Source organism: Oreochromis aureus, linkage group 22, assembly GCF_013358895.1.
Source record: "Oreochromis aureus strain Israel breed Guangdong linkage group 22, ZZ_aureus, whole genome shotgun sequence".
Classification (NCBI taxonomy): Eukaryota; Metazoa; Chordata; class Actinopteri; order Cichliformes; family Cichlidae; genus Oreochromis; species Oreochromis aureus.
Genome location: NC_052962.1, coordinates 36526227 through 36537244, shown reverse-complemented (window position 1 = coordinate 36537244; position 11018 = coordinate 36526227). Strand labels below are relative to the sequence as shown.

General features: G+C 40.1%; 1 pseudogene; it reads left to right on the top strand.

Moving 5' to 3' along the window:
* The first annotated feature begins 9055 nt into the window (after positions 1–9055).
* LOC116328979 lies at positions 9056–9676 on the top strand (annotated as a pseudogene).
* The last annotated feature ends 1342 nt before the right edge of the window (positions 9677–11018 follow it).

Here is an 11018-nt window from a genome sequence, read left to right as displayed (position 1 = left end):
ATACAGGACTCAAAAGCAGATGATGACAGAGGATTTGCAGGTTTCAACAAAAAACAAGCCTTTATTTGGGTTTAGGGCTGAACCAAAAACGAAAACTATGAAAAAAGTATGAGAACTGTGACAACGGTAACAAATTGTGGTGGGTATAACAGACGACCTGACAATGACATTGTCAGGGCTCGCAGGATGAGCCGTGTGGAATTTAATGAGGACCCAAGATGCAGGCAGCTGAGATGCAGGGGAGTTTTAATAGAGAAGGTGGAGATACAAACAGAAACGAACGAGGAGTGGAGGAAACTAAACAAAACCTAAACTGGAAAAAACTAACAAAACAAACCTGAAGCTCTAACTGGAGACCCAGGGAAACATAGAAACACGCAGGGAGAAACATAGGTTGACACAGGGAATAAACACAGCAACAGGCAGGAGAACACACAGGGCTTAAATACACACAACTGTATCCCGGGATGGGAGAGAAGAGGGGAACACACCTGGGAGAAATCAGAGCTGACGAGACAGGGGAAACGTAAACTGAACACACTCACATAAGACAAGGACCTTCAGAATAAAACAGGAAACAGACACAGAGGACCAGACAAAACACTGAACTGAACGGACAGATTCACAAGCAGACACAGTGACACCGTGGACAGACGAGGGAACACAGAGAAGTGGGACCAGGGCAGGCACAGAACAAAACCCTAACAAATGGCAAACCTTAACAAAAGATATAACAGAACAAACAAGAACATAGAATAATATAAGGAAACACAAAACACCGAATCGTCAGACTCAGGACCATGACAGACATACAGAAAACAGAAGACTTAAATACATACAGGAGGTGTAATGGGGAAGTGGGAACACATGGGGAAACAGCTGACTGACATTAACATGATGACGGGACAGTGGAAGTGAACCTAATACAACAAACAAACAACACAAGACTCAAAATAAAATTAAAATAAAACAAAATAAAACAGGGAACACGGTCAAAAAATACAATAAACAACGAAATAGCACTAAAATACACAAAACACTGGGTCTCAGACCCAGTACCATTACAGCGATGCGCTAATCGTATGGGGCATGTGGTTGTCTGCTCACCCACTGAGCTTAAACTGGCACCCTGCACAGTCCAGACTGGTCAACACTTAATAATAATAATAATAATAATAATGGATTGGATTTACATAGCGCTTTTCAAGGCACCCAAAGCGCTTTACAATGCCACTATTCATTCACTCTCACATTCACACCCCCTGGCCAACACCAGTAGGCGGTAGGGCAAAGTGTCTTGCCCAAGGACACAACGACCAGGACAGAGAGAGCTGGGGGATCAAACCGGCAACCTTCCGGTTACAGATGCGCTTCCCAAACCCCTGAGCCATGGTCAGTATTATAATCCAATGTAGGGCTCAGGTTTGCTCTTGAAATATTTTCTTGTCTTCTCTTTCAGCTGAGATGTTTTTTTAAGAGGATTGCAGAAAATGTCCTATTTAAAAAAAATACCTGTGTATGATTGTAACCTAAGACATGAGGTTACAATCATACATTCACTCAAAACTATAATTATACAAAATCTGAAATATCTTTCCAACCAATAATAAAATCAGTTGATTCACCACCAGATCAAGATAAAAAGAATTGAATTATTCATAGAAGGAGGAAGAAATGTTCTTTTTGAAATAATTTACAGTGAACATCATCAACAGCATCATCAGATTATCCCACTCCCTGTTGCAGTCATTTCCATAGAGAGGCACTTTGCATCAGCAGCACCATGCTCCAGTGCTCTGGGAGAGTTTATAGTCCTGAGAGTTGAACACTGGATGACTGACAGCTGTCCTTCATCACAACAGAAGCCACAGAAATCCTCCTCATCAAAAACATGACTTTGATCTGCGTCCTCATCTGGACTCTCCTCTGCTGCTGCTTCACAGGTAAAGTCCAGAGAATCAAACTCCTCTCCTCTATCAACATCTGTCCCTCTGAAATGAAGCCCACAAAACCATGAAGCTGCTTTATGTTTTTGTCTCTGTGTCCTCAGAGTCCAGAGGACAGATCACAGTGACTCAGCCTGGAGCAGTGAGCTCTGCTGTGGGAGGATCTGTGAGCATCAAGTGTAGGACCAGTCAGGATGTTTATAGCTCCAACCATTTAGCCTGGTACCAACAGAAAGATGGAGGAGTTCCTAAACTGCTCATTTATGTTGCTAGCACTCGACAATCAGGGATTCCAGCTCGTTTTACAGGCAGTGGATCAAACTCTGACTTCACTCTGACCATCAGTGGAGTCCAGGCTGAAGATGCAGCAGTTTATTACTGTAAGAGTGCTCACTGGTTGAACAGTCAGTATCTGTTCACACAGTGAAAAACAGTCGTACAAAAACCTCCCTCAGTCAGACTGAACAGAAACTGAACTGAGTGCTGCAGCTGGAAGATACTGCAGAGACTGATACAGTTCACTGAGGACACACACACACACACACACACACACACACACACACACACACACACTTTACCATATTCTCCATGTTCTTTAAAGCAACCATCAAATGATTTCAATATTTTAAACCCTGTTACAATTTCCATGAATGAATGCATCTCGACAAAATTAAAGACAGTCTTTCTATGTGGAAATTCCAAAGACAGCAAGACAAAACACGAGTGACCAACTAACCCTACTATACCAACATGAACACACAGTATATAAAAGAATTCTGGGTAAGCTCCTAAACTGCTGATTCATGATGCTACCTCCTGTCAGTCTGGAGCTGACTTCACTCTGACCATCAGTGGAGTTCAGGCTGAAGATGTAGGAGTTTATCACTGTCAGTAGCATCACAACTACCCACTCACACAGTGAAACAACACTGTACAAATATGTCTGTGAAGGTTCTCAGTCATCCAGGTCATCGTAGTCAAAGGAGTTTGCAAAGAAAAGCGTCTGGACTTCTTTAAGTTGCTTGAAGACGTTTCACCTCTCATCCGAGAAGCTTCTTCAGTTCTAAGGTCAAATGGCCAAGAGTCCCAGATTTAAACCCAGTGGGAGTATCCCCCCAAGGAGGGACAAAGGACCCCCTGATGATCCTCTAATCACATGCGCCAAGGTGTGAAAGCGGGTGTGGGACACATGGACCAGTACCTCCTCTTTGACTCCCATCACCCTCTGGAACACAAACTTGGAGTAATTAGGACCCTACACCACCGGGCAGAACTTGTTCCCTCTAAGCCTGAAGGGATAAAGAAGGAACACACACACGTAAAGGAAGCACTGAAAACATGTGGTTATCCTAACTGGGCGTTCATAAAGTCAGCAAAGAGGCACAGAAAAGAAGATCAGACACCAGCGAGGGAGGATAAGAAAGACAGACGCAACAACATTGTCATCCCCTATGTAGCCGGTGTATCAGAGAAACTCAGGAAAGTTTTCTCCAAGCACGACATCCCAGTGTACTTCAGACCCAGCAACACACTCAGACACAAACTGGTTCACCCGAAAGACAAAACTCCAAAACACAGACTGAACAACGTGGTGTATGCTGTACAGTGCAGCGAGGAATGCCCAGACCTCTACATTGGAGAGACCAAACAGCCACTTCACAAGCGCATGGCACAACATAGAAGAGCCACCTCCACAGGACAAGACTCAGCAGTCCATCTGCATCTAAAGGTCAAAGGTCACTCTTTCGAGGATGCCAATGTTCACATTTTGGACAGAGAGGACAGATGGTTTGAAAGAGGAGTGAAAGAGGCCATCTATGTCCACTGTGAGCGACCATCTTTGAACAGAGGCGGTGGTTTACGACACCAACTGTCTGCCATCTATAATCCAGTTTTGAGTTCCCTCCCAGAGACCTTTAACGCCCACTCACATCCTGGGCCATCTGACCTCAGGAAATCACATGATAGGGTGGGGCCAGGTTTCACAATGAGCTCACCTGAAACCCTGGCTGATTAGGTCCCACACCCACTTTCACACCTTGGCGCATGTGATTAGAGGATCACCAGGGGGTCCTTTGTCCCTCCTTGGGGGGATACTCCCACTGGGTTTAAATCTGGGACTCTCGGCCATTTGACCTTAGAACTGAAGAAGCTTCTCGGATGAGAGGTGAAACGTCTTCAAGCAACTTAAGAAGTCCAGACGCTTTTCTTTGCAAACTCCTTTGACAACACTGTACAAAAACCTCCCTCAACTGGAGAGGCCGTTGTTCTCCTTCACCACAGGGCTCCTGCTCTCCTCCCAGCTGATGCTGCCACTGCCATCCACCTTCCAGGACAGACTCCAGTCTGAGGGGAAGCCCTTGTTGGCCAGACATGTGATTGTTGCATGTTGTAGCTCCTCACTGGAGGGACCCAACACCTTCAGGGCGGGGCGGGTATCACCTAGGAAACACAAATCAGCTTAGAGGACAGGAACCACAATTTGAATTTCTCCGTTAAGAAGTTTCTGTCAGGTGTTTTTTCTGCTCCACCAGTCATTAACTCACACATTGTTTCACTTCCGTTTAAGAAACCTCTCATGCATATCAGCACAGAGAGAATCATCACACAGTTTGACCTGAAATATGTTCAAACTACACTGGAAATAAAAGAAGCAGATTTGGAAACATTTACAGCAGAAGTTTGACTTTAAAATGTATGTATGTACCACAGGCCTTCAAAGGTGGCTGTAGTTAAACCTTTACTTAAAAAGCCATCTCTAGACCCAGCTGTCTTAGCTAATTATAGGCTAATCTCCAACCTTCCTTTCATATCAAAAATCCTTGAAAGAGTAGTTGTCAAACAGCTAACAGATCATCTGCAGAGGAATGGCTTATTTGAAGAGTTTCAGTCAGGTTTCAGAGCTCATCACAGCACAGAAACAGCTTTAGTGAAGGTTACAAATGATCTTCTTATGGCCTCTGACAGTGGACTCATCTCTGTGCTTGTCCTGCTAGACCTCAGTGCTGCGTTTGATACTGTTGACCATAATATCCTATTAGAGCGATTAGAACATGCTGTAGGTATTACAGGTACTGCACTGCAGTGGTTTGTATCATATCTATCTAATAGACTCCAATTTGTTCAAGTAAATGGAGAGTCCTCTTCACACACTAAGGTTAAATATGGTGTTCCACAGGGTTCAGTGCTAGGACCAATTCTATTTACATTATACATGCTTCCCTTAGGCAGCATCATTAGAAGACATAGCATAAATTTTCACTGCTATGCAGATGACACGCAGCTCTATCTATCCATGAAGCCAGGTAACACACACCAATTAGTGAAACTGCAGGAATGTCTTAAAGACATAAAGACCTGGATGGCCGCTAACTTTCTGCTTCTTAATTCAGATAAAACTGAGGTTATTGTACTCGGCCCTGAAAATCTTAGAAATATGGTATCTAAGCAGATTCTTACTCTGGATGGCATTACCTTGGCCTCCAGTAACACTGTGAGGAACCTTGAGTCATTTTTGACCAGGACATGTCCTTCAATGCACATATTAAACAAATATGTAAGACTGCTTTCTTCCATTTGCGCAACATCTCTAAAATTAGAAATATCCTGTCTCAGAGTGATGCTGAAAACTAGTTCATGCATTTATTACTTCCAGGCTGGACTAATGTAATTCTTTATTATCAGGATGTCCTAAAACTCACTGAAAAGCCTTCAGCTGATCCAAAATGCTGCAGCAAGGGTACTGACAGGGACTAGAAAGAGAGAGCATATTTCTCCTGTTTTGGCTTCCTTCATTGGCTTCCTGTTAAATCCAGAATTGAATTCAAAATCCTGCTCCTCACATACAAGGTCTTAAATAATCAGGCCCCATCTTATCTTAATGACCTTGTAGTACCATATCACCCTATTAGAGCACTTCGCTCTCGCTCTGCAGGCCTACTTGTTGTTCCTAGAGTATTTAAAAGTAGAATGGGAGGCAGAGCCTTCAGTTTTCAGGCCCTTCTTCTGTGGAACCAGCTTCCAGTTTGGATTCGGGAGACAGACACTATCTCTACTTTCAAGATTAGGCTTAAAACTTTCCTTTTGCTAAAGCATATAGTTAGGGCTGGACCAGGTGACCCTGAATCCTCCCTTAGTTATGCTGCAATAGACGTAGGCTGCCGGGATTCCCATGATGCATTGAGTTTTTCCTTCCACTCACCTTTCTCACTCACTATGTGTTAATAGACCTCTCTGCATCGAATCATATCTGTTATTAATCTCTGTCTCTCTTCCACAGCATGTCTTTATCCTGTTTTCCTTCTTCACCCCAACCGGTCGCAGCAGATGGCCGCCTCCCTGAGCCTGGTTCTGCCGGAGGTTTCTTCCTGTTAAAGGGAGTTTTTCCTTCCCACTGTCGCCAAAGTGCTTGCTCATAGGGGGTCATATGATTGTTGGGCTTTTCTCTGTATTTATTATTGTGCTATCTACTGTACAATATAAAGCGCCTTGAGGCGACTTTTGTTGTGATTTGGCGCTATATAAATAAAATTGAATTGAATTGAATTGAATTGAATTGAAAAATGATTAGAAGTCTAAATCATGGATGATATATACATATATATATATATATATTTCCAAATCACAGTTAGAAATTACAAAACTAATAACAGGATGATGAACTTGTTTCTTGTATATAATAAAAGTTATTTCTGTTTCACTTTGACAGAAGTAAAGATAAAAAAAAAAATATTAATGTTGCAGAGCTCATCATAATTAGCCCTGTCAAAGAGGGCAAACATCCACCCTGAATCTATTTAAAATAATTAAACTGTGTTTATTAATAAATATTAGGTTTTTTTCTTTACTTGTTAGAATGCTTGAATGACAGAAATGTATTTTTTAACTTACTTCCAAATTCCAGTCTGGTTCCTCCACCGAACGTGTACCACAGTGATACAAACTCATTGAGCCGCCGTACAAAAACCTCTGACTGTAGAGAGACACGGCTCTCTGACTCTGAAACAAACAAACTCAACAAAATAATTCACTCCTTCCTTTCCAGTTTTACCAACTAATCTAAAAAAATGAAATTATTGCAGTGCTACACATTTAAAGAACATAGATTTTTATTTTGAATATATGAGTTTTGAAAATGGATGAAGTGGATTTTTGGGGGATTTCTTCCTCTGATGATATCAAATCAATCAATTATGAAATCATCAACTTCAAATGGAATTTAAAACTTGATTGAAAATGTGTCAGTATAAACTGAGACCTTTTTGATTCTCAATTTTTTTTTTTTCATTTTTCACATGTTATACTGTGTAGGTTAATTGTAATAAGTCCATAAATACTAAAAAATACACAAAGATATATTTGCCTCCAATAAACTGAAATATATATACATTAATAAAAACAATTCTAGTGTCTAGTTGCCACTGAAAAGAACAGCTTCAGATTCTCAAAGAATTTGAACTCTACTGGAGGGATGAAGCCCTTTCTCCCAAATCATGCAAACGGAGAGCTCTGTCTAGCACATCAGCCCAAAAATCTCCTTGACATTTAGATTAAGCTTTAATCATTGTAAAAACATAATTTCACATAATTTCCATCCTCATTAAAGCATTAACTGATCCCTAGTGTCAGGGGCTGGGTCTGTGACCCAGTGTTTTGAGTTTATTTAGTATTTTTGATTTCTTAGGTTATATTAAAATATGTAAAGTTCTTGTAGTGTTATTCTTAGTTAGGGTTTAATTGAAGTTTAGCCTAGTTGTGTTACCACCTAAGTCTCCGTGTTTGTGAGTCTTTTCCTGTCTTCCGTGTTAGTCTATCATATGTTATCATGTCTATGTCTCTCCAAGTTTCCTGTTTTACTTTGAAGAGTCTAGTATTTCCATGTTCATAGTGTTTTGTTTTACTTCCCCTGTTGCATCGTTATGTGTATTCCAGTCAGCTGTTTTCCCAAGTGTTTCCACTTTCCCTGATCACCTCCTGTGGGTATTAGGTCTGTTTTCCGTCCCCCACATCACGTCAGGTTAAAAGTACTTATTTCATCATTCTGTTCAGGCCATGTTCATGTTCATGTTTTCTCATCATAGTTTCTTGCATGCTCCTACTCAGAATCATATTCATATCACTTTGTCATAGTTGTCAAAGGGGGGGGGGGGTAGCCAAATAAAGGGCTCACCTTTTGTTTAAACTTCTCTCTTCTTCTGTGTTTGCACTTGGGTCCACTCCACAAACACACCGGCTGCTCAGCAGTGACACATAGTTCCTCCTGTCATCTTGGAAAAGCTCACTCAACTCAAGATTGAAAAGTTTAATGAGAGTAGTGATCACTCAGAACAAATATTTGGTTTAAGTCTTTATTCATGAAAAGGCTCTACATCGTCCTCTGCATTCTTCAGTAAAATATTGGCTTTTTTATATTTATTGATATGACACTGACAGCATGAGAAAGCTTTTGAATATTCAACAGCTGGAAAATCTTTGGCTCACAAAATCGATTAACGAAAGAAAGAGTCATCTTTAAAAGAGCAAAACAGACAAAAACAACCTTTTTCTATTTAGTTTTGTTAAACGTCAGGATAGGATCAGAGAAGAGAACATTTTACTCAGAGAGCTGATCCAGACTTTCTGTATTGGGGTGCTGGTCCTGCAGATTGACATGATGTCTTTATTAGGTTATGGATTGGCAGTGGTGTGTGGGATTGTAGTATCAGGGCTGATACATTTTCAGGAAAGGTAACAATTAATGCATTTATGTATATGTTTCAATAATTATTTATATTCATAACTACAGAAGCATGAGTCATCACACACTCTCTGAAAGTAAATGATGGAAGAAATTGGAAAAGAAAAATTGGTCAAGTTTAACCTTTTAAACGCAAATTGATAAAACATTGTGGAGATTTGGATACTTCAGTAAATATACATGTTCCTGTGTGCTGACATATCTTTAATTAGTAAATGCAAATTGAATGAATAAAAATACAAAGTAAAACAAAAAAGCACTGCACTAACTAAAGGATGAACGTGTCACATGACACAGGATGACACGATGAGGAAAGATGACTGACTCTGTGTTTGCATATGTGTCCTGCCTCTATGCTCTCAGCTGTTAAGAGGCCAGTGTTGATCAGTGGCTGTCCAGGCCTTTCAGAGCCACTCACACACCAGCAGCACAATGATGATGTCACTGACTCTACTGCTGGCCACCCTGGGGCTCCTTGTTCAGGGTGAGACTCTCTGTGAAAACTTTGCTTCAGCATGCAGCCAGGTTCACCACAATGATGTTCTGCTATGATGGAGAAACTCTGAAACAAGCAGCACTGACCTTCTTCCATCTGTTCTCCATGTTAAACAAATGACCCTTTAATGTTTGATCATCTTTCTCTGAGTTCGATTTGTCTCAATAACTCTTCTCTTCTTTTCCTGTTTTCAGGTTCATCAGCAGAAATCATCCTGACTCAGACTCCTGAAGCTCAGTCTGTTGTTCCTGGACAGACTGTCTCAGATGTAAATCCAGTACATCTATAGGTGATGACATTGACTGGTACCTTCAGAAATCTGGAAAAGCTCCTAAACTCCTGATAGCTGATACTAGAGCTCGTCAGTCTGGGGTTCCAGATTGTTTTCGGGCGACAGCAGTTCAGACTGACTTCACTCTGATCATCACTGGAGTTCAAACTGAAGATGCAGGAGTTTATTACTGTCAGCAGCACAACAGCTTCCCACTCACACAGTGATACAACGCCGTACAAAAACCTCAAACAGCTGAAGAGGAAGTGATCAACAGCTGTACTCACACAAAATACCATAAAGTATAGAATTTTAAATACAGCGACATAACAATCTGATCAGATGGGTTAACATAAACAACACTGAAATAATTTCATTTCAGATTTTAAACATTTGTTTTTTTTTCATATATTTTACATTTGCTATATTAAACCAATTGTCAAAAGTTTTTATCAAATACTTTTTAAAACTTTCCAACTCTTCCGTGCTCTATGTTTTGACAAAAAAGATTATTTTTTTAAATTTAAATTTTCATCTATTTATTTGACATGTAATTATTCAGTACAGAGTCAAATATAAAGCATTTTTAAATGACATAAATGAATCATTACTGGCCTTTGATTAAATATCACTAGTTTACATTTTTGTGTCAAAACATATGACAAAAGTTATGAGTTCAAATGAAATATGCACGACCACAGTTGATTTATTAAATATCAACAGCAGCTGTTTTTTCTAAATCCCTTTATACGTGCTCTTTGATACCAAGAGTAAAATATTTTTATTGTTTTGACTTTTTAAATTCAAATATTCAGAGAGAAAGGTGAGGAAATAATCTGGATAAAAATAAAACAAATGTGGATGTGAGAACTTTGTAAACAGTCCTTAAAACATAAAAAAATGACCTGTGATAACTGAGTGAATTTGTCCTTCAGAACTAATAATTTAACCACTTTTACTATTGTACATAAAGTCAAACGTTTTGCACATATGAAAGATATTTATTATTTCAAAGTCTTAAGGCAGCCATCTACATCGACATTATGGATGAATCTGGAGTGTGACATTGTTAGAAACTGCAGACTGAAAACAGGAGTGTAAAACAATACTTCAACTGGGAACTGGGAACACTGGTCTCTCCTCAATCACTCTAGTGTGAGGAGGCCTTGGCTGACCTCACAGAGCCCACCTTCATCCGCAGGTTTGCATTGAATTCAGTGAACTGTCTTTCTGCAGCACCCTGGGACTCCATAAGTTTCTGTCAGGTGTTTTTTATTTTTTTTTATCTGCTCCAACAGTCACTCACTCTCACATTGTTTCACTTCCCTCTCATGCATCAAACCATCAAGTTTGTATTACTTGGAAACAGGTAAAGATAAGAAGTCTTCATTAGTACTTCACATAGATTCCAATCATTCTTTTTTGAATTACTTGTTTCCGATATGTCCAGGTTTAATTGTGAATAGTATTATTTAATTCACTCCACCAGTAAAAGTGTCACGATCCAGGTGGGATTGGATTTCGTTTTCTTCTATTTCTTGACATTTAAATCAAATCATTAAAAGGCTA